The 21,770-nt window shown below is 37.1% G+C and overlaps 1 protein-coding gene across 18 annotated transcripts in view; it reads right to left on the bottom strand.

The window, feature by feature from the left end:
* fut8 (fucosyltransferase 8) overlaps positions 1-21,770 on the bottom strand; it is a 435,504-nt gene that overhangs the window by 359,554 nt on the left and 54,180 nt on the right. The window contains exon 1 of one of the 18 annotated variants that reach the window (XM_015351251.2): positions 1,834-1,855. The exons of the other annotated variants lie outside the window; for them this stretch is intronic. The gene's annotated coding sequence lies outside the window, so the exon portion shown is untranslated. Of the gene's footprint in view, positions 1-1,833; positions 1,856-21,770 lie in introns of those variants that run through there. 18 annotated transcript variants of the gene reach the window in all.

The raw sequence follows: 21,770 nt of genomic DNA, 5'->3' as shown, positions 1-21,770 counted from the left end.
AAAAAAAGTAGGCTTGCAAAGTTATTTTTGCATTCTATTTAAAAAGGAGAAGGTTGTGTATACATTTCTCCCAATTTCCCAAGTATGATACAAACTGATGTAAAGATGTATATGCTAAAAGTGAAGGAATTCAAAATATATCTTCTCCCTGTGATCTCTTAATTTTTTTTAGGAATGTATTTATGCAGTGAAGAGATAGGCTAGTATGTTTAGCATGCAGCAGAGAGCTGTTCTTGACTTATCACTGCACATAAATATACAGTGAATCAGTGTTCCTAGGAAACTTGTGGGGAAACATCCATTTTCAGTACACTTGCAAGTGATGGTCACAGTGGCATAGGAAACATTTACTGATACAATTTAGCTTCAATACAGGAGACCCATCCCTGTATATATAGAAGAATATAGAACTCCCTGTACACTTATGATTCTTATATATTACAGAACTTATCAATGCCCCTGCTCTCTTTTAAAAAGGTACCAGCAAAAAGTTGGCTTCCCAAGAACACATTGACCTCAAATACAGTTTTCTAAGTTAATAAATTAGCTTTCAAATGCAGAGCATAAAAATATCTATTTTCACACAGTTTCACACTAGTACTGGTCTAAAAGTACTAGCTATGATAGTTTTCATGGTGGCACTACTCAAGCAAATTTACAAAACATGTTACAGATCAAACGTTTTTTAATCTGTGAGGGCCACACAAGGTAAATAAAACTAAACAAATAGGGCCATTCTACTTAATATGATCCTCTTACCAATTTAAGACATGCTGTGCTTCATAAGGAGAATGGTATCATGCCATTAATTATTGCCATCTGTTGTCAGATTTACTTGAAAAGTTACATTTTCGATTTGAGTATGGCATTTTCTGTTTCATCACCATGTTCTCTGGCACAGAAGAACCTTCCTTAGAGATATTTACAATGCAGCTCTGGGACTGAAAGCAATTAACAATTTAACTCTACTAATTTTCAGCATAAACAGAAACACACACCAGACAATGAAACTTAATTTATGCATTTTTTATGAATGTAGCGGTCACTCAAAGACAAGAACTCTCGAAGGTTTTTCTCGCAAGCAAGACTTTTTTTGCTTTGTTAATTTGGGTCTCAAGCTGGATGGTGCTTGACAATGTTGATGTTTGGCCTGAAAGATGGCAATATATTGTTCTCTGTTGTTCTGTGTTTTTCTGCACCTCATTGTCTCACTTCCACATTCTCTTTCAAAGTTTCAACAAGCATAAGCCTGCACATTGTTCATAAGTAGTGAACATAAGATTTTTTTTAATTTTTATCTATAGTTTTCTTTATGATACCTGCTAGTTGTATTCTGCAGTTCTCTACAATAAATGTCATCTGCATGGTATTTGTTCTGGAAGAAAGTCTATTAAAATCTTCTGAAATTTCATTTACTGCTGTTGCGGTGCTTACTATTTCACCTATTTTGTTATTGTCCTTAAACTTGACCAGAATCTAGATAACTGATATAAATTAGAGACAAGCGGATGTAATACAGATTTCTGTTGCTTCAACATTTACTGTACAGTACATTTCTCCATTCAGAGCACCCACACCTTATCTGTACTTATTTTTCTGTAATTTCTCAATCCAAGCACAAACATTACCTACAACCTACTGCCTGTAATTAAAGGTATATTAGCAAGTCTATTGAAAACCTTCTGAAAATCTAAATATATTACATGGTCTGTGTGCTCATTACTGTTGTATTGTGCTAACTCAAAATCTAACACGTTAGTTAAGCAAGACCTACATTTTTAAAAACCATGTTGACTATTTCCTAGAATTTTATTTCTGTAACACTGCACTAACCTGATGAAATGCAGCGGTCCTGAGACTGAAGGTGCAGAGGCTGAGCAGGCAATGTCCACGCAGGAGAAGAAGCAAAGCTAGATTTGAAGCCAAAGCTAAGCAAGCAAAAGTTCAAGCTGAGTAATCACAAAGTTAAAGTACTGAGGGTGATCATTAAGAGAAGTCCAACAAAGCAAGTCAAGTAGAAACACAACAGGGTCCAGAGTGTGGTCAAAAAGATGGGTCAACAGTCAGAAAAAAAGCAATAAGATGCACAGAGAGAAATCTAAAGCCAAGGTCATACAAACAAGTCACAAGCCAGTGAAAACTAACAGAGAGCACAATGCTGTGGAATGCTGAGACACGAGATAACTCTGTGGCTGAGTAGGAACCACTCTCTTCATTGGTCTTACATATCCACTGATGAACACAGTAAGCAGCAATTAAGGGAACACAGGTGGAATAGATATTTATCTTGATCTAGCTGTAATGGTAACTGAGCAGTTAACAGTCTGAGTGGAGGGTTGTCTAGTGGCAATGATGTGGTGGGAGCGCAAACCAGCATTCCAGTGAGAGAGCAGGTATGACACAATACTTTTAATTATTGTTCCATTAAGCTTAATGTAAGATGTATTGGTCAATAATTACTTGGTAATATAATAATACTAATACTAATAATGATGCAATTCACACTTTACAGGTAATGGGAACTCCCCTCCATCACCAATGTATAGCGCCCACCTGGATAACACAACTAAAAGAAGAGACATGTCAATGGATTATTAATAACATCTCTTGTTTCTTTAAGTATAGTTGGTAGAATATCACCCGAACCAGCAGATTTGTTTATCTTTAGTGCTGCTAATATCTGTAATACTTCTGCACCTTTATTGCTAATAACATTTAATATACTCTACAACTGCTCTTCCTTGGTAAACACCTGATTGAAATATTTTTATAAATTATCCATTTCCCTTTCATTGTGAAGATGTTTCCCATTATTATTATTGCAATATTTTAACAAAGCTAGTGGCTTATAGTACGCTGGGCAAACGTCCCGAGATCGAATTCTTCCGCGACGGGGGTACCTTTAAAGCGGAGACGACGGCACCGAAAATTTTTGGCGCGCCCTCTCTTTAAAGCCCTGGCCAAATAGGAAGACAGTACGTACAGTTATAATTCAAACGGAATTAAAAACTACACATCCCAGTTACCATGGTGGTGCTTGTGATCATTGCGTTTAACCAACAAAACAGGGCGAAAAATCAGTCACATGACTTTGGGGCAGAGTTTCGAAAGCTTAACCTATCAGCAACAAAGCGAAATTTACAAGATAGGCTACCTCAAACTGTCAGTTACACGACTGTGTATGTCGCTTAAGCCACTCCTATTCGGCATTTTAGTTATGGAGGCGAGAAGACGCCCCCCCCCCCCCCCGGGTGTCTGATTTACCGCCATGTTTAACCGTCCGTGTCCGAATCGCAGTAGCTACGCGTACGAAATAAAGTTCATCCCAGCTACAAAACATATATATTTTTGTGGTAAGAGGGCGCAAAACATCAGTATTTACTGCTATTAACTACTGTACGATTTATAGTTGAAATCTGAGCCTAGATATAAAGTTAGATATAAAGTTAAAATCTCAACAAAGCAATGTAGGAAATACAGAGAAAAGAAATCCTTTCTGACATCTAAAATCAGTTTCGATCAAGGTCTCTAAAACGAACAAGAAAAAGAGGATTTTCGGAGGGCAATTACGCTGTATTTATATAGGATAAGTGATCTATGAGCAATCTAATTTCTTGTTCGTTTAAAACACTGAAATGTCAGCTGCAAAAGATCGCACCAGAAACAGCACTCTCTCTGCCTGTCATAGACGTTCAGGAAAGGTTGAATGAAGTCATGTCAAGAACAATAATTCGGTGATCAATAATAACAGTTGTAGGACAAGAAACAAAAGATAATGAAAACTTCTTTAGGCTAAAACTCAAGTTCATTCTACAAATTAAGGCAAATGAAAATTCAGGATGTTAAAGTGCTAGAGGTGTAAAAAATACAAAAATGCACATGAGTAAAAAGTTTTAGAAATGGAGCAGGTGTTGCTTTGAAATAAGCAAACAGAAAAAAAGCCATGACTAAAGTGCAGAAGAGGGATGCAGGAACACTTGCTTAGATATACAAAAAAAATCACAAAAAGGTGTATGTTACAAAAGAACATGCAAACGTTCATCATGTACATCAATTTCCCTTCACGATCAATAAAGTCTTATCTATAAACATGAAACAGAGTGAGGAATCAGAAAATTAGCATGCATAAAAAACAGCAATTCTGTCAATAAGCCCTAAATGAATTAATAGCAACCAAGGTTTCATGGAGGGCTTCTCAGATAGTTGGGCATTCAGGTAGATTGCCAGGTGAAAGGATTTGTAAACATACTTTGTTAAAGCAAGTCAGTTTTTTCTGCAACACATAAAAGACATTTTTCCAAGAAAGTTTAGCCTTTGTCACTAATGAAACCACTAAATAAAGACATAAATATAGAAATCTTAAGATTTTGTTATTCAATGTTGGTAGCAGGATGAACTGTGCTAAGTGTATATTTTGTCGCAGCTTTGCTGCAAGATGTTAACAGTGAAAAAAGGTATTTAGAAATGAGTTATTTCAAGAAGAAAATGTTCAGAATAATTGCAAATCTAGCAGGATAGAGAAAGCACAGAAAACAGGCAGTTAGATTGATCAGATTAGTATGAAAAGTTATTTAGCAAAGGGAATGAGAAGAGTGACAAACTAGTATGCTTTAGATCTTTTTATCTGGACCAGGGAAAACTGATCATGTTTCTCTATAACAATAATAAAAAACGTTATTTTATATATCACCTTTAAAAGTGGCATCTCAAAGCAATACAGTAGATATAAAAACAGATAAAAGGACCACAGATTACAAAGAAAATACATATAAGAAAGACAAGCAGTTAGAGGTGCTACCAAAATTAGAAAATGAAGCAGATACAGACACTAAGTCTTCTGAAAAGAAAGGTTCTGAGGTTAGATTTAAATGCACTCAGGGTACGTGACTGATATCACTGGGAATACAAATTGAGAGCTCTGGGGTGCAGCTAGAGAAGACCCTGTCACCCACAGAATGTAGATGTTCTTGAGGACAGCTAGAAGACCAGAGTCAGACGGACAAAGGTGGGGAGTAGACAGATAATAAGCCATATACTGTAGGTACTGAATGAGGATAAGGATTTTGAAGTTGACTCAAAACCTGATAGGTAACCAATGCAAGGACTTGAAAACAGGTGTAATGCATCCCTGATAGGATTCTCGCTGTCATATTCTGAACATATTGAAGATTGCTCAGTGTGGATTTAACTTCCCAAGTGAACAGGATGTGCATTTATTAATTCTAGAAAAAAAAGCCTTTCTTGATTTCTCTAGTTCTTAGTTTCTGTAGTTCCCTTTAAAATAAACTATTATTCCACAATGCAGAGAATTATATGGACAGTATTTACACATGATATTTGTGATTTAAAGAAATGAACACAAGCAGCTTTTCGAGATTTAAGTGTTGGCTGAGTTATTGCAGGATAAAAAACTAGAGATGTTGGTAAGAAGATAATTTTGGGATAGCTGAGGAATACACTGATAACAAGAACACTTCCTAATGGGGTTAGGCATACTTTTGATGAAGATGATGAAGTTAACAGACTGTATGTTTACATAGATACTGAAATGAGGATTGTATTTTAGATTTTGTGTAGTTGCTAGCATTGAACTGTGTGTTGGATGCACATGAATTGAAGGAATGGGCAAACATCGCTGATGCGGATCCACAGAGCCAGCATATTAAGATGTTTATAATTAGAGGCAATTTGTTTAAATAACTAGGTATGGATACTGATGAGCAAGAGAGGTGGAAAGGCTGTTTACTTAAGCCAGCACTATAAAATATTTTATTCTCAGTGAGATGCTGCCATTTCATAGTGGGTTTCTAACACTGTGTATAGTTCAATCCACACAGTGCCTTTACTTCCATCCATTTCTAATCTCTTTATCCAGTACAGAGGATTTGGAGCCTATCCCAGTAAGCAACGGACACAAGGCAGAATACACCCTGGACATAGCACCAGTCCATCACAGGACAGACAGACACAAACACACACACCAGGGCCAGTTTTCCCATAAACCAATTAACTTACCAGTATGTTTTGGAGTGCGAGAGGGAGTCATATCACACATATGGAGAAAAACCATGTAACCCAGAGAGAACATGCAAACCCCACACACACAGGATGGGACCTGGGACCCCAGTGCTCCAAGATAGCAATGCTAACCACTTTGCCACCATTATAAATGGATGGATATCTTAGTTATCTTTCTAGTTCACAGGTTTGCATGCAAAATTTAATTTTGAAAGCCACTGAGACATCAGGTACTACTGTTGTATTTATGAAAAAGAAACAAAACAAAAAGCATACTAACAACTGTGCCATCCTACTCTTTAGTTAATACAATTTATTATTTATAAACAGTTAACATTGTTAGCAAAATATTTTGAATTATATTTAACCCTATTTTTTCTTTAGTTTGTATTTAACTTATTATATGATAGTCAGATTTAATGTATATTTGAACAATGAAAATATATTTTTACAAGATGCGGGGGAAAGTGCAACAAATTATTACAGTGCTAAATTTAATATTGATTGCTAATAGTTTATGCTAACACCTAACTTTCTTAATTAGATGTATTTAAAACAGTGAACTAAGTGTAACATACCATTCAGAAATACAATCGAGAATAGTTTTGTGGTGTTTGTATGGATGAAACGTTTCTAAAATGTATAACGTAACAAAATTAAAGACGATTAAAATCTGTAATCTTTCCACTTGTAATGTCATTAGACAGAACAAGAAGTTTCTGCTTTGTCTAAGGATGGTATCAAAAAGTAGTCTAGGTGGTGAGAAAGCTGTGCTTAATGATAATTAAGTGACTTAAAAGTAAAAAGAGATGGTTCATATTGCTTGATTATAGAACGTTATAGTTCGTTCTGTACTGCTGCGCTCCGCGCCTCCTCCCTCTCTCGGTGCCGCGCCCCTCTCTGACGGAGCGCAGTGGGCGGTACGCTATTTTCAGAGCCTCTGATTGGGAAAAAAAGACCTGCTGATCAGATTCACACACCAGGAAGAGAAAAGAATGGGATTTTTTCTCTTCGAAACGTGTGTTGTCTTTATGAAATTCGTGTATTTTAAACGTTTAATTAAGAAGTAAAAACCTTACAGCGTACACAAAGATTCTGAGCTGATCACGAGGAAGAAAAATCACCCATTTTTCGCGCATAAAAAGTGGTTTTTAACTCTCGAAACCTGTTTTTATATGTTTTAAAGTCGTGCAATGTCTAAGTTAAGCAGGAACACATCATTATATCTCATTATTTATTTATTTTTTTAAAAATTTAAAAATCGTTTGCCCAGCCTACTTATAGGAATAACGCTCTCATAAACGCCCTCACATTCCCACCTGCACTGAGTCAAACAAACGCTCACGCCGCCCCTGATTTTCCTATCACCTTTCACTCCCATCACTATTTTAGCTCTGCTTTCTTATGCCCTCGCTCACTAATGCGGATTCTCTCCTGGAGCTCCCTTAGAGATCTTTCTGTTCTCCTCTTTTCTCTCCCTGCAATTGCTCTCTGCCTGACATTTTGTTCGTTCCCTGGCCTACGGTTTTAGTCCTTGTGATTCGGATTGGTTACTTTAGGTATTTTTTTTTTCCTTAATGCATACTTTCGCTTGCTTTTTTGGTTGTTTTTTGGATTCTCTGCTTTGTATTTAAGTCCTTTTGCCATTAATTTGTCTTTTGCAGCTCCTCCTAAGGTTTTCTATTTGAGCCCCTGCACAGGGTCTATGTTTCCTTTCTACTTAAACTGACAGTTAGCAATTTGAATTCCACATTTCTTTCAGTTGACTGATTCTTTTCCATGCTTTTTGTGAATGTCCTACTTATTACAGATGCCATTAGTGTATGAGGGTGATGAAGAATAATACACAGTATAGAAGACAACATCTCCAAATTAAATCATCCTAACTGTCAAACAGCTACTACATTTTTCTACTGGAGAAGCTGCATGTTTAATGTGTTTTACTCCTTTCCAGTCTGCTACAGTAGTTTTGAAAGACACACAAAGACAGTTATAATCGCAAAGAGTCAAAACCTTCTTGTAAAAAAAATATTAGGCACCACAGCAAACTAAAATATTGTTTTTTTCATATTAAGTAAAATTTGATATAATAAAAAATAACATTTCCTTACACAAGTGCATAGAACTTGACATAATATTTATGCTACATTAATACATTTATATAGACATGTATTTCATTTCTTACATCAACCATACATTCTATGGTTATTTTCAATAGGTTACTATTTAGAAGTCAGTATGTCATCTATGCCTGTTAAATGGGTATGTAAGAGCAACCAAACTGTACATAATGGGACCTAAAGGAACATATGACACAATAAAAAGTATTTTAAGAACTGGACCAGATCCAAATTACCTTAGATGTGCATAGCTTACAGCTAAGGATATACAGTAACTATTTGAATTACGGTATCAGTGGTACATTGAGTGGCATTTAATTAGGTTAGAACCTTTTTATTCAGACATTGAACTCTGGAGGTCTGAGTGCCCGATGCTGTTCCCTAGTCTATTTAACAGAAAACCCACACGCTCGAGAATGCTTCTATGTGCAGAAGCCTTTCAGAAACATCAAAGAAGAAGCACTTCCATTAATTGCTTTCTAGAACAGACAATGTCCGGAACAAAATAAAAATAAAGGGACCAATCAAAACAAAATGTCAAATATGTCAAAATCATGCCAAAAGGGAAGCACATTACAATGGGAAACACTCTAGCTAACACAGGCTTCTGTGTGTTCTTTTGAAGTAAATTATAATATGTTTTGCATTTCTGCTTTTAGTTTATACATTGAAATTATATTTATAGTGCAGTCCATACTTGTTGTTTTGGCTCTGTACTTCAGCACATTGGATTTGAAATGTTATGAGCTTAAAATGCAGAATGTCAGCTTTAATTCGAGGGTATTTATGTCTATATTGAGAGAACCATATAGGTGTCAGTAAAGTCACTAGAGACTTGTGAGAAAAGGTGGTCAGACCTTATACAGTGCTGAGAGAGTAGGTGTCCAAAATCCTAGGAGCGAAAGGCAGTATACGAGGTCGGGGTAGGCAGGCTATCCGGAGAGTCTGGTCGAGAGTTAACAAATCCAAAAGCCGCTAAACAGAAACGAAGATAAAGCCGAAGACACAACAGGGTCGGAATCCAGAGGTCAGGTCAGTAAGGTACGCTCACAAGAGAAAGGCTAAACTCGATCTCAACAGTGAGCGAGGACTGAGAGGAGTGAGAGGGTGTAAATAGGGAAAAAGGGCGTGAGCGGTGCTAATATCTTAACTATGGCGCAGGTGCACAAAAAAACTATATCAAAATGTCTAGCATAAATATTAAGTGCATACATTGTTTGTATTTAGTAGTTGTATTTCTCTGTCTCTTCATTTCAAATATGTGTATGTGTAAAGTGAAAATGACAGAATAAGCATAACCTACCAGATTCCCCAGTTGTTTGATTTTGGCTTGTTTATACAATACTGGATCCTCAAGCATACTTCTGAATTAATTTTAAATAAGCTAATATGATTGTTTCTACTGCTGACTTCACTACGTCACCTTGTAGACTTCACCTACAGTAAATTTAATCACAAACTATTATCTCCAACTCTCACATCTTATTTGATATAAACCCTTTCTTTGATAACAATAAAGCCTAACTGCATTTTATGGGGAAGTCTGTTACAACTGTCTAATATCTATTCAATGCTCGAGTTTTAGGAACAACAGAAGATGTTGCACATGCCTTATGTTACATAAAAACCCCATCAGTATTGGCAAACATTAGGATAACTGACACTAAGGTTTACAAGGAATAGGGCAGCTAGAAACCAATAAAGCACCAGGTTCCTATGCTAACTTATTTTAATTTAATGAGTTATACTCATGTTATCCACAGGCCCCTAGTTAAGATATTTAAACTTTCCCTAGGAATGAGAACAGTGTCTACAGACTGAAGTATTGCAAATTCAACACCAATTTGCAATAGCAGGAACTAGTGAACTACAAATCAATCAAATCATCAGTTTACTTCTTTTACATGAGAAATTGCAGATATGATACAGCGATCTTAGATGAAAATGTAGAAACTAATGGTATTTTGTATAACCAAAGAAACAGCTAAGATGGATTTAGAAAATTACATTCAAATTATTTAAATTGCTGGAAATATTTGAACAAACATGGATAATAGATAAAACCAAAGCACAATAATGAGGGAAGCAGAAAAGAGAAAAAAGTGGCAAAGGACATACAAAGATTGTTGGACAAAATAATGTGATGATCAGAAAAATTACGGATGAAATGGTGATAAATGATCCAAACTGGTGGTATAAACATACACTATAAATATAGGTGATTTGGAGCAGGAGGAAGCTACACACAAAAGAAATCTGGATGTTTATGCAGCCTTTTCTATATTCTTATAAAGACTGTGTGGGGAAGCAATAAGCAAAAAAGTCAAAATGGCTTCCAAAATGTGCTGAGGTTCTCTCCCTTCTGAAGGGGATGTCCTGGTATATGGAGTTAATCTATCTTAACATGGGCTACAGGACTCACTGAGCCAAAGTAACCCCAAAACATAATAGACTATACTCTTTATTTCACAGTGGGCATGAGTCTTGTGTCATTATGAATTTCATTTTATGTACTGCAAATATAACAATTATAAGTATGTCTTAATAAAAAACTCAATTTGTATTTCATCAGAAAATGTAACATACAGTAGTTCTATCTGCTCTTCAGATGTATTCTCACAAATTCAAGTTGCCTTTTTTTGTGGTTCAAATTCAAAGGAGGCTTCTTCATTGCAATCAGTTTGTACTGAAAGTCTCCAACGGTTGCCAGTGGGTTTATGTTTGCCTCCCAAACCAGATTTTGTGCTTTGGGTCACTATCCTGCTGAACAATTAATTTTACTTACTTCCTTTATTGTTCCAGAAGAGAAATCTGCTGTGTAGGCAGGTAAAATAAATACAGCAACACCATACACAATACATTTAACACAACATTAACCAATTCACAAATTAAAAACACACATACTATATATGATAAGAAAGAAAAATGTATATATAAAAGTATACATTTAAAATGTATACTAAAAAGTAAAATACACAATAGATTGTCCAAATTAAGTAGATCAATAGTTGGGGGAAAAAAGAATAACTTAGTTCTATAGCACTTGAATTTGGGTAGTCTAAATCGATGCCCAGTTGGAAGAAGCTCCGATTCACTATATAATGGGTGGGGTAGATGTCCAACAGCTGTAGCTGTTGTGCACCAATAAAGTTTTGCTGGCTCCCTTCACTCTCCTGCTCAGTCTGTTTTCATTGCATATATTAAGGTTAGAACACCAGACTACAACAGTGAATGTTAGGATAAATTCAATAAACGTTATTAAAAATAAAGTCATCATTGTACCACACACAGTAAAAGAGCAGAGATTACTCAGGAAAAACAATCACTGGTAGGTCTTCTTACATATGGCACCAGAGTTTTCTTCAAAGGCTAGCTTGCAGTCAACCATAGAGCAATAACCAAAGATGCTTGGAACTGCTTACAATTTAAATTTGTTGCTCCTCAGTGATAGTTGGTTTTGCATTTGGTGTGGCTTTCTATAATCAATGATCATATCTTTGGCTCTCGACACATTAAGTTTGGGGATCATACATATTCACAAAATACCTTGCACAGGCCATGATCAGCATGTACATCTTGGAGAAACCTGACAATGACTAAGTCATCAGAAAACTTAATGATGTAATGATGAGCACTGAGAAGACCTGGTGGAAGAACAAAGCTGCTCTAATATGACACTACTTACCCTCTTTCTGAAATCTGTTGATCAAAAAGTCTAAGATGTAACCTACAATATTTACTCTAGATTAAAATCGGAAAGTGTGGTTGAATGATGTGAAAGACTGAATGGTGAGAAATCTATAAATAAAAGCCTGGTCTGTGTCTTTGGACCTTCTATATGTGCCTATAAGAGTTTAAGCAATGTGAAGGTAGCATCTGAGTCCTCTTTTTGTCCTGTCCGTAAAATTCCATAGGATCTAGTAGGTTCTCTACCTGGAAGAGCACAATCCTTTTAACAATTTAACACACCTTTTAACAATGACTTCATTACTGAAGAAGACTGCTTGAATTTCACTTCATGACTTAAAGACCTTAGAGACTGGTACATTTATTTTGAAATCATGTCAACCAAGTACAGTAATTCTGTATACCTTATTTGAGTGTTATTTTAGGTTTTATCATTGCAAAGTGGGTGGAAACATATTGTGACAACCCATTGGCGTGTTGTAACAGCATCTTTAAAATAGGCAGGTCCAGGCCAACAAACCAAACAAGGAATGCAAGGAATAAAAAACCCAAACTAAACAAGCAGAAAAACAAAACCCAAAGCTGTTCTTTGAGCTTCTTCTTTAACTTCTTCTCAAGGCCTCTAACTAGCACAGCTAAGCAGATAAACTGCTTACCAACCTCCAAACTAACAATACACAAAACAGATTCTCAGATGCTTCAAAACATTCCAAAGTAATTGTGTCTCTTCACCAAACCTCCAAAGATCTCAAAACTCTTTATCACAAGTAATCTTTGCTCCATAAAATCACAAGTTTCTTCTGCCTCTGGTGATTGTGCACACAGTGGGGGGTGTCGAGGGAAACTCTTCACTCAGGTTAGGTGTGGTCAAGCAGAGTCCTTTATTCATGTGCATGAGGAGGATATACAGATGCAGCCATTCAAAATGCGCGGGCGATACCGCATTATTTTGTGGTACGCTGTACGCAGTCTACCGAAAGCTACCGGTAAATACCGCGAGTTACCGTAAATTCTCCTATAATACGACAAGCAAAATAATAGTATCCGGAATTTCCGCAAGATGGAGCTAATAAAGCTCAACCTCTCATGTTTGAGCTGTGGCCATCAAAGTGGCCATCAAAGATATTTACTTATAGAATTAATAATGAATGACCTTGGACAAGCTGTAAGTGTAAACTCAAAGTATTGCTCTGGTCAACATTCTTTTTTTCATTGACCGTCTTTGTAAAAGTAACACCACAGCATTTCGCAATCACGCATTTGTTTCCAATCATGCAAAGTACAGTAATTTTTGAGAATCGATTCACCATGCCTTTCACATGCTCATAAAAGAGATTGATTTAGGAACATAAACATATTACCGTATGAAAACTGTACTGTATACAGTATGTATATGTATATTTAATGTCTTAACTGTGCCCGTTTAAGTATTGAATATTCATATCTAATTTTACCACTGAAGGGAAATCTTAGTAGCTGAGCATAAAAAGAATAGGAGCACACTGCAACGCGTGTGAAGGCCATTAATGATATTAATTTTGGAACATAAACATACAGTATATGGCTGGTCTCGGTACTTTAAAGAAAACATACACGAAACATGGTTTCATTATGACCAGAATCGGTCTTGAGATATTTTTAACTTGATTTACAGTATTTGAGAGGTATGTCTTAACACCGATACTACAGTGCTTAAGTACTGCTCACGTATATGTTTCTAGGTTTATATTATGCATTTCATACGGTCAAATTACTTTTGAGCAACTAATAAGAAGCGCGAAACGGTATGCGTTTTAGTTTCGTTTTATGCTGGGACCCGTGGATTGATTAGAGATATCAAGTACATACGAGTCATTTTTTAAATGTTGTAGTTCGTCTTGAAAAAATGTTACGAGTACATCATCTATCAACAATTACACAGGTTGTTTCCATATTGCGGATTTTGGTTACGTAATATTATTTTCTAGATTTCACGTTGTGAATATATGATTTGGGCAAACAGAGGCGCAAAGAAGTATATTATGGGTTGTTGTTTTTTTTTTGCAGTTTTATCTAGAACAAGCGATGCTTAAACCTTTGTCTGATTCTTGTGAAACTATCCACACGACAGTTACAGTACCTAGGAGTTGACTTCAGTGGTGTCACTGATGGGATGTTTCTAAAAATCCATCCTCTGTAAAACGTCTTCTCTAGTTGTCCTGCATATGTATTCGCTAATTAAGCTGTGTGTTCTGAGCCTGGAACTCTACATTTCTGTATGAACCAGCTTAGAGGGCTAAAGACAGCTTGTGTTTAAATTGAGTGTAAGGCAATTTATCCTTCTAAAGTCATGGTCAGCATTTATTATTGTACTGTGCTGTAAGCTTGTTCTGTGCCTAGTCACATTATTTTATAGCGTTTTTTTAGCGTTATCAAATCCGGTGGCGCCATGTGTTAGTTTCCTGACTCCCATGTCACATGGTCTGTGATTGAAACCTGTGAAACCGGTTTAATTCGTCACAGCCAGCACTCCGGTTGTAAAGTAGAAGCAGGCGAGATTTCCAGCGAAAGACACCTCCCCCTTCTTCAGGTGTGAGGGTCTTCTGCTCAGAATGAAACGCTAAAATGTAATGTAGGCTCTGAATGGGTTCAATTATGATTTGGGCTTGATTAAGGTCGCTGCCTTTCATCTAAAACCCTACTTGAATCCTTATAAACTAAAAATCAGTGTTAGTGAGTTCTAAATAAAGAGGTATCCAGGTAACAGTGAAACGGGCGGACAGTCTGGGGAGATCGCCCGTTTTCCATGTAAACAGTTCCCTGGTTCCGCACCCCTTGGTGTTTCTCTTGCTCTCTCTCGGGTCACCTGATCATTAGCTCGAAAGATTTCAGTGCTTTGTGTATATTCTAATGGTAGTGGGGGCGGGGTGTGTGGGAACAGGTTTGGTTGAAATTGCATTGGAGATCTATGTTCTTCACACCTGAAACATTTTCTCTGAAAGCATTTTCTTCACAGTTTAACCGATCTTGTTACAGCATGTTACAGTTTACTATTATTAACCATATTAATTTTAAGTGCTTAATGTAAAATCTTGTAAAAATATATTTTCATTGTTCAAATATACATTAAGTCTGACTATCATATAATAAGTTAAATACAAAACTAAAGAAAAAATAGGGTTAAATATAATTCAAAATATTTTGCTAACAATGTTAACTGTTTATGAATAATACAATGTATTAACTAAGGAGTAGGATGGCACAGTTGTTAAAGAGATTAGAAATGGAAGTAAAGGCACTGTGTGGATGGAACTATACACAGTGTTAGAAACCCACTATGAAATGGCAGCATCTCACTGAGAATAAAATATTTTATAGTGCTGGCTTAAGGAAACAGCCTTTCCACCTCACTTGCACATCAGTATCCATACCTAGTTATTTAAACAAATTGCCTCTAATTATAAAAATCTTAATATGCTGGCTCTGTGGATCCGCATCAGCTATGTTTGCCCATTCCTTCAATTCATGTGCATCCAACACACAGTTCAATGCCAGCTACTACACATAATCTAAAATACAATCCTTATTTCAATATCTATGTAAACATATAGTCTGTTAACTTCACCATCTTCATCAAAAGTATGCCTAACCCCATTAGGGGGTTCTTGTATAAGTGTATTCCTCAGCTTTCCCCAAATTATCTTCTTCTTGCCAACATCTCTAGTCTTTTATCCTGCAATAACTCAGCCAACACTTAAATCTCCAAAAACTGCTTGTGTTAATTTCTTTAAATCACAAATATCATGTGTAAATACTGGCCATGTAATACTCTGCATTGTGGAATAATAGTTTATTTTAAAGGGAACTAGAGAAACTAAGAACTAGAGAAATCAAGAAAGGCTTTTTTTCTAGAATTAATAAATGCACACCCTGTTCACTGGGGAAATTAAATCCACACTGAGCAATCTTCAATATGTTCAGAATATGACAGCAAGAATCCTATCAGGGATGCATTACACCTGTTTTCAAGTCCTTGCACTGGTTACCTATCAGATTTCGAGTCAACTTCAAAATCCTTATCCTTCTTATATACTGTCCTACAACTGTTATTATTGATCACCAAATTATTGTACTTGACATGACTTCATTCAGCCTTTCCTGAACGTCTATGACAGGCAGAGAGAGTGCTGTTTCTGGTGCGATCTTTTGCAGCTGACATTTCACCGTTTTAAACAAACAAGAAATTAGATTGCTCATAAATCACTTATTCTATATAAACACAGCGTAATTGCCCTCCGAAAATCCTCTTTTTCTTGTTCGTTTTAGAGACCTTGATCGAAACTGATTTTAGATGTCAGAAAGGATTTATTTTCTCTGTATTTCCTACATTGCCTTGTCGAGATTTTAACTTTATATCTAGGCTCAGATTTCAACTATAAATCGTACAGTAATTAATAGCAGTAAATACTGATGTTTTGCGCCCTCTTACCACAAAAATATATGTTTTGTAGTTGGGATTAACTTTATTTCGTACGCGTAGCTACTCCGATTCGGACACCGAACAGTTAAAGATGGCGGCAAATCAGACACCCAGAGAGAGGGGGGGGGGCATCTTCTCGCCTCCATAACTAAAATGCCAAATAGGAGTGGCTTAAGCGACATACACAGTCGTGTAACTGACAGTTTGAGGTAGCCTATCGTGTAAATTTCGCTTTGTTGCTGATAGGTTAAGCTTCAAAACTCTGCCCCAAAGTCATGTGACTGATTTTTCGCCCTGTTTCGTTGGTTAAACGCAATGATCACAAGCACCACCATGGTAACTGGGATGTGTAGTTTTTAATTCCGTTTGAATTATAACTGTACGTACTGTCTTCATATTTGGCCAGGGCTTTAAAGAGAAGGCGCGCCAAAAAATGTCGGTGCCGTCGTCTCCGCTTTAAAGGTACCCCCGTGCTGGAAGAATTTGACCTCAGAACGTTTGCCTAGCGTAGTTATAGTGGACATAAAAACAAGAGTTCGCTGGCATTATATCCTAGAAGACACAGACTGGCGCCAGACCGGTAAACGCTTGATGAACTAGGGATTGGACAGTTTCCAAGTGCTTGTACAATCGATGGAAATGTTCAAATAAATGTGCAAAAGAAATAAACAAAATAATCATTTATTTCTTTATCATATTGGCTAGCTGTGTCTTCTCTTTGCTAGTTAGTAGCTGTGTTTCTGCGTTGGGTAGCAACGGGTGACTGTTCTCAGGCGGAAGATGTAAACAGCTTAATTTTCGTGTTAAATAATTTTTAAAAATTAAAATTCATTCTATACAGCAATCACATATTTGGGTACCGTTTCATAAAACTTTCATGCTTAAAATGTTTAGGGAGAAATGGAAGACTGGTGTGTATTTCTTCTTTAAACTATCAAGACCAGCCATACACAGTACAGTTCCAGTAATGTTTATGTTCCTAAATTAATATCGTTTATGACCTTCAGATGCGTTATGCTCCTCTTCTTTTTATGCTCAGCTACTAAAATTTCCTTTTAGTGGTAAAATTCCATATAAATATTCAAAACTAAGCGGATTGAAATGTGCACAGTAAAGACATTAAATGATTAAATCTTTTAACTACCAACCAATGCACCACGAGTGCCCCTGTCGGTCATTTTGGCCAGCCAATCACTTGCCCTGCGGTGCCCTACGGTGCCCTGCGGGTTGGTTACTGTACCGCGGGTTTTTACCGCTCATTTTGAATGGCTGCATCTGTACTGTAATCATGCAGATCTGAGAGCAGCCTCTTATACAGATCTGTGAGTAACCTCTCCACCGAGATGATAAATGCAATGAGTTTTATACAGCAAATTCACACAGGAAAGCTCATTCTAAGTTTCCATATTAGGAGTTGTTTTTCTCTCTACAAACATTTCTTTGTAATTGACCATGTTATTCTTAAGAAGCAGTTTTACCTTGTATACAGACAAAAGGAAGTATATAAATAAAAGGTGTGAAATGAGCTAGACATTCTGCTGTTGTAGCATTAATTTCAAAAAGTAAAAAAATATGCTTACAATTGTTCTTTCATACTGTTGCTACTGTAGGTAAAAGGCATTTTTCAAAGCCAACTAGTCACTATCTTATACACTTAAAAAAAGGTAAATGCTAAAATTCTTCCTCAGGGGATCTGCCTTCTGTCCCCAGATGACAGACATCATTCCGGTTATTGACTGACACAGGAAAGCTCTGCTTCCTAAACTTTCTCCTGCTTTTTAAAAATATATCACCTGACCCACTGTCTAGTCAGGTGGCTGGGAGCAGCAGCTTATACCCTCAAAGGTTTCTGGGGTATGTGGTTCCAAAAGGGCTGTACTCTCACAACACGCAATCAACCTACTATCTTTTTTTTCTTTGGAGTTTTTTTTCTGACATTTAACATTTAGCTATAGTGAAAAAATATTAATTATAAAAATGTATACCCTGTGTAACTTCCTCAATTCAACAAAACTGGACATCTTTGAAAGTGAGAAAATACTTATGCTAGGCGCTGTATCTTAGTGTCAGAAATATGATCCACTTACATGCAGTGGTGAGAATCTACTCTAGAATCTGGGACAATATACGGGGCACCTGAAGACACAACATTTTTCCGTTGCTTATTTGCTATCTGGGAGGTGGATGTAGGGGACAACTGGGGGTGCCTCCATCCCCTTGTAGCGGCAAGGCTTATTAAAGTACAGGAATTAAGTTTGCTGCTCCCTTGCCAGTCCCTCTCTCCTTCATCTCAGTGGTGCTTGTCAGAGAGGCCATTTCATTTGGTTCACATCTAAGGTGTTTTTCCAGCTGATAGAGTTTCCTGATAAGGAGCAACTCCCAATGCTGAGATTCTTCAGGAACCTTAACAAATGGTTATCTGGTGCCTTAATGTCTGGAAGATTTCAAGGGGGTCTGATTCAAAGTTTGTTTACAACTCTGAGGTCAGAGGGCATGGTTACTCATCATCAGCCAATCCGGAACTGGTAGGGCAGGTTAACCCCACGTGGGTCTCTGATGCCCATGAAACTTTCAACCAATGAGCGACCTGCATTTCCTCCAGGCAAAACAGGTAGCACAGTTCCCAAGTGCAGGACTTCCTCGCACCACGCCTGCTGGACATTCAGCCTCAGGGCTCCACCTGAGCATCCTCAGACTCAGTCCATACCACCACGTAACGGCCAGTGTGTCAAAGTGCAGGACTTTCCTCAGTTCTAAGAGTCGAGGATGGAGGTTGCCAGCACGTAACCAAAGGATCCACCCGAGGTTAGTATCAGCAGCAAGCCTTGTGAGTATAATGACAATAAACTTGAACTTGAACTTGAGAAGTTGTGACAAAGTTCATTTGTGAAATGGTCTAAATGAATGATATACTGCACGTGTGTCCCTCTTGGTATTTGTAACTCTTCGTGATTGAATATATACCCGTTGTATTCTGCTAACCCTCACGATAAGATATGTTATGTTTATATGCACATTTTATGTATTAATAAATGTATTTTCGTTTATTAGTACCTGTGTGTGTGGGTTGTTTGAGTTATCCCGCAATGTTGGATTCTAATACCATCAAAAGAATTACTTTGTGACTTACTGCTACAATTAAGAATTGTCCCAGTAAATGCAAAACCCGTACATTAGTGGTGCCTCCTGAGAGGACACTACAATACAGCATCATAAACATCATTATAAACATCAGTTTCACTCAGCAAGTTCTCAGTTTCACCCGCTGTTACCCCCAACAAAAGCTGTCTGAAGTTTTAAGAGCTGATTGTTCTCTCTGTAGGCACATGAAACTCTACCCTTTAAAACTTTCCAGGCAGGGCTAAAAGAATTTCTGGTAGCTTTAGTACAGTATATCACTCCCAATACAGGCAACAATTCTGGCACCTTAAAACAGAATTTCATTTTACTTGTATCCACATTCCAGATAATATCTTTTAACATTTACTAGTGTTTCCGTCAAGCAGGATAAATATTGCAAGTCCAAACATTACTTTTTGATTTTTTTAGTACTACATCAAAAAGGCTGGAACATATATTGTAGCTGAATGTCGATCTCTTACTGTGTTTAATAACCAAAATCTGAAATGCTCTGTCTTTTTTTGGATCACAGCTTTCTTTCATCCATCTTGTTTTACTCAGTAAAAAATAACTTCACTGAATACATAAAACAAATAAATGCCCATCTTAAGAACAATCCCCATTACTGACTGATTTCAGGGGGAAGTACAGTACCTAAGAGTAAGGCACAGCACACATCTCCTACACACTGATATGAGGCCCCATCAAGCACCTTCTTAGGTGCTGCCACATTTGTGACTAGTTTATCACAAAGGAGTAAAGGAGTCTGTGAGTATTGACACTCTCTGGCAGAGCCCAAAAATGGTTTTGACTCTTTATCAGTTAGATAAATTAGGAGGACTCGGCTGCATACTAGAACTACAAATGACAAAAAACCTGAGAGGTTGCCTTTACAAAGTCTGACCCATCTCTTTGAAAACCTCATCAATAATTTACTTTTTGACAACACTGCTGGGATGGCAGGATGGTCAAAAGATTGGAGAGAAAGTGGCATTCATAGCCTAGGAAACTTATGAAGTCCTGGTACAGTATTGAGAGTGTACTCTTAATAACTAGACATACAGGCAAGTGCAAAGTTAGATGTCCTAAAGCTACAGGGGTGCTAAGATTGCATCCAACCTTAGGTTCAAAGGACCATCCTTTGTGCCAGTGCAGACCAAATGAAGAATCCAATCACTTAATCTGCAGCCACGAACCGCTCCCCTTGACGTACAGCCACTGGAAGATCACTGATGCTGTGTAACTTTCTTTGTTGAGGGAGATTAAGTTAATAAGTGGGTCCACCCTCAGTGTTAACAGCCGAGAATTAATGATGAAATGAAACTTTAAAAAATCCAAAGACGAGTAAATGGGTATTAGGACAATGGGTCTCCACACAAGCCAAATGCAACACAGCATAGAAATTCAAATACTTCAGAGTTTCCCTCAACTCTACAGGAGCTGTATTCGGATGAGGAGGTACTGTAAACCCAGACACTGGTCTCAGGAGGAGAGCTAATTCTGTTGATAGAAATGTCAGGCTCCATTAGCACAGCTGACATTCATGTCTGAGCTGCAGAGGATCATTAGAAGGGCACAGGTTATTTACCAACACAGAGAAAGCTTTGCATAAAGTTCTAGTGGGTTTCAGAAAAAAGGTGCACCAACTGTTATAAAAAAGGCTCTTTTCATGGATGATGGAGTAAAGCTAAAGCATAACAAGGAAACTCACAGAAACTCCCCTGTAGCATAAGTAGCACAGCATTGTGATGGTTAGACAAACAACTGCAAAACATACAAAGCTTACAAAAAAGTAGACCTGTCAAGTATGAATTTCCTATTTTTTATGCTTTTTTATAAAATGTGACCTTAATGCTAATTTTATATGTGCCTTTTCATTTTGAGTTTTTTGTTGGTTTGCAGTTTTATGTGTAGAAGCCTGTGTAAACACTCTTACATTAAAACAAGAAGGTTTCCAAATTTAATGTGTCACAATCTGACATTATGCACCTCTGCACTCTTAATTAATCATTTGTACACATAGAATTTATAAAACTTTTTTTTTCTTCCTGCAATATGAAGAGAAATTCACAACTTAAAAGCTCTGACATATAGCCATAGGGGCTATATTCTATCAGGGTGGTGTACTGCATTAATTTTACATGCCCTGCTAAGGGAGGCCATGTCTTCTCAAACTGTCAGTTTCTTGTCATTATCCACTTTAGTGATTTTGACAACTGACTCCATCGATACATTCTTTTAGAGAAACTGTCAGATCACAGATGGACACATGTTGGAAAGGCTTGCACAGAATGCATGGTAATACAGCAAGCTCAGAGCACTTATCCAACATTTATACCAGAATGTGTAGGGCTACATTGAGTAAA

The sequence above is a fragment of the Lepisosteus oculatus genome, chromosome 8 (assembly GCF_040954835.1).
Source record: "Lepisosteus oculatus isolate fLepOcu1 chromosome 8, fLepOcu1.hap2, whole genome shotgun sequence".
Taxonomy (NCBI): Eukaryota; Metazoa; Chordata; class Actinopteri; order Semionotiformes; family Lepisosteidae; genus Lepisosteus; species Lepisosteus oculatus.
This window is presented reverse-complemented; position numbering and strand designations above follow the sequence as displayed.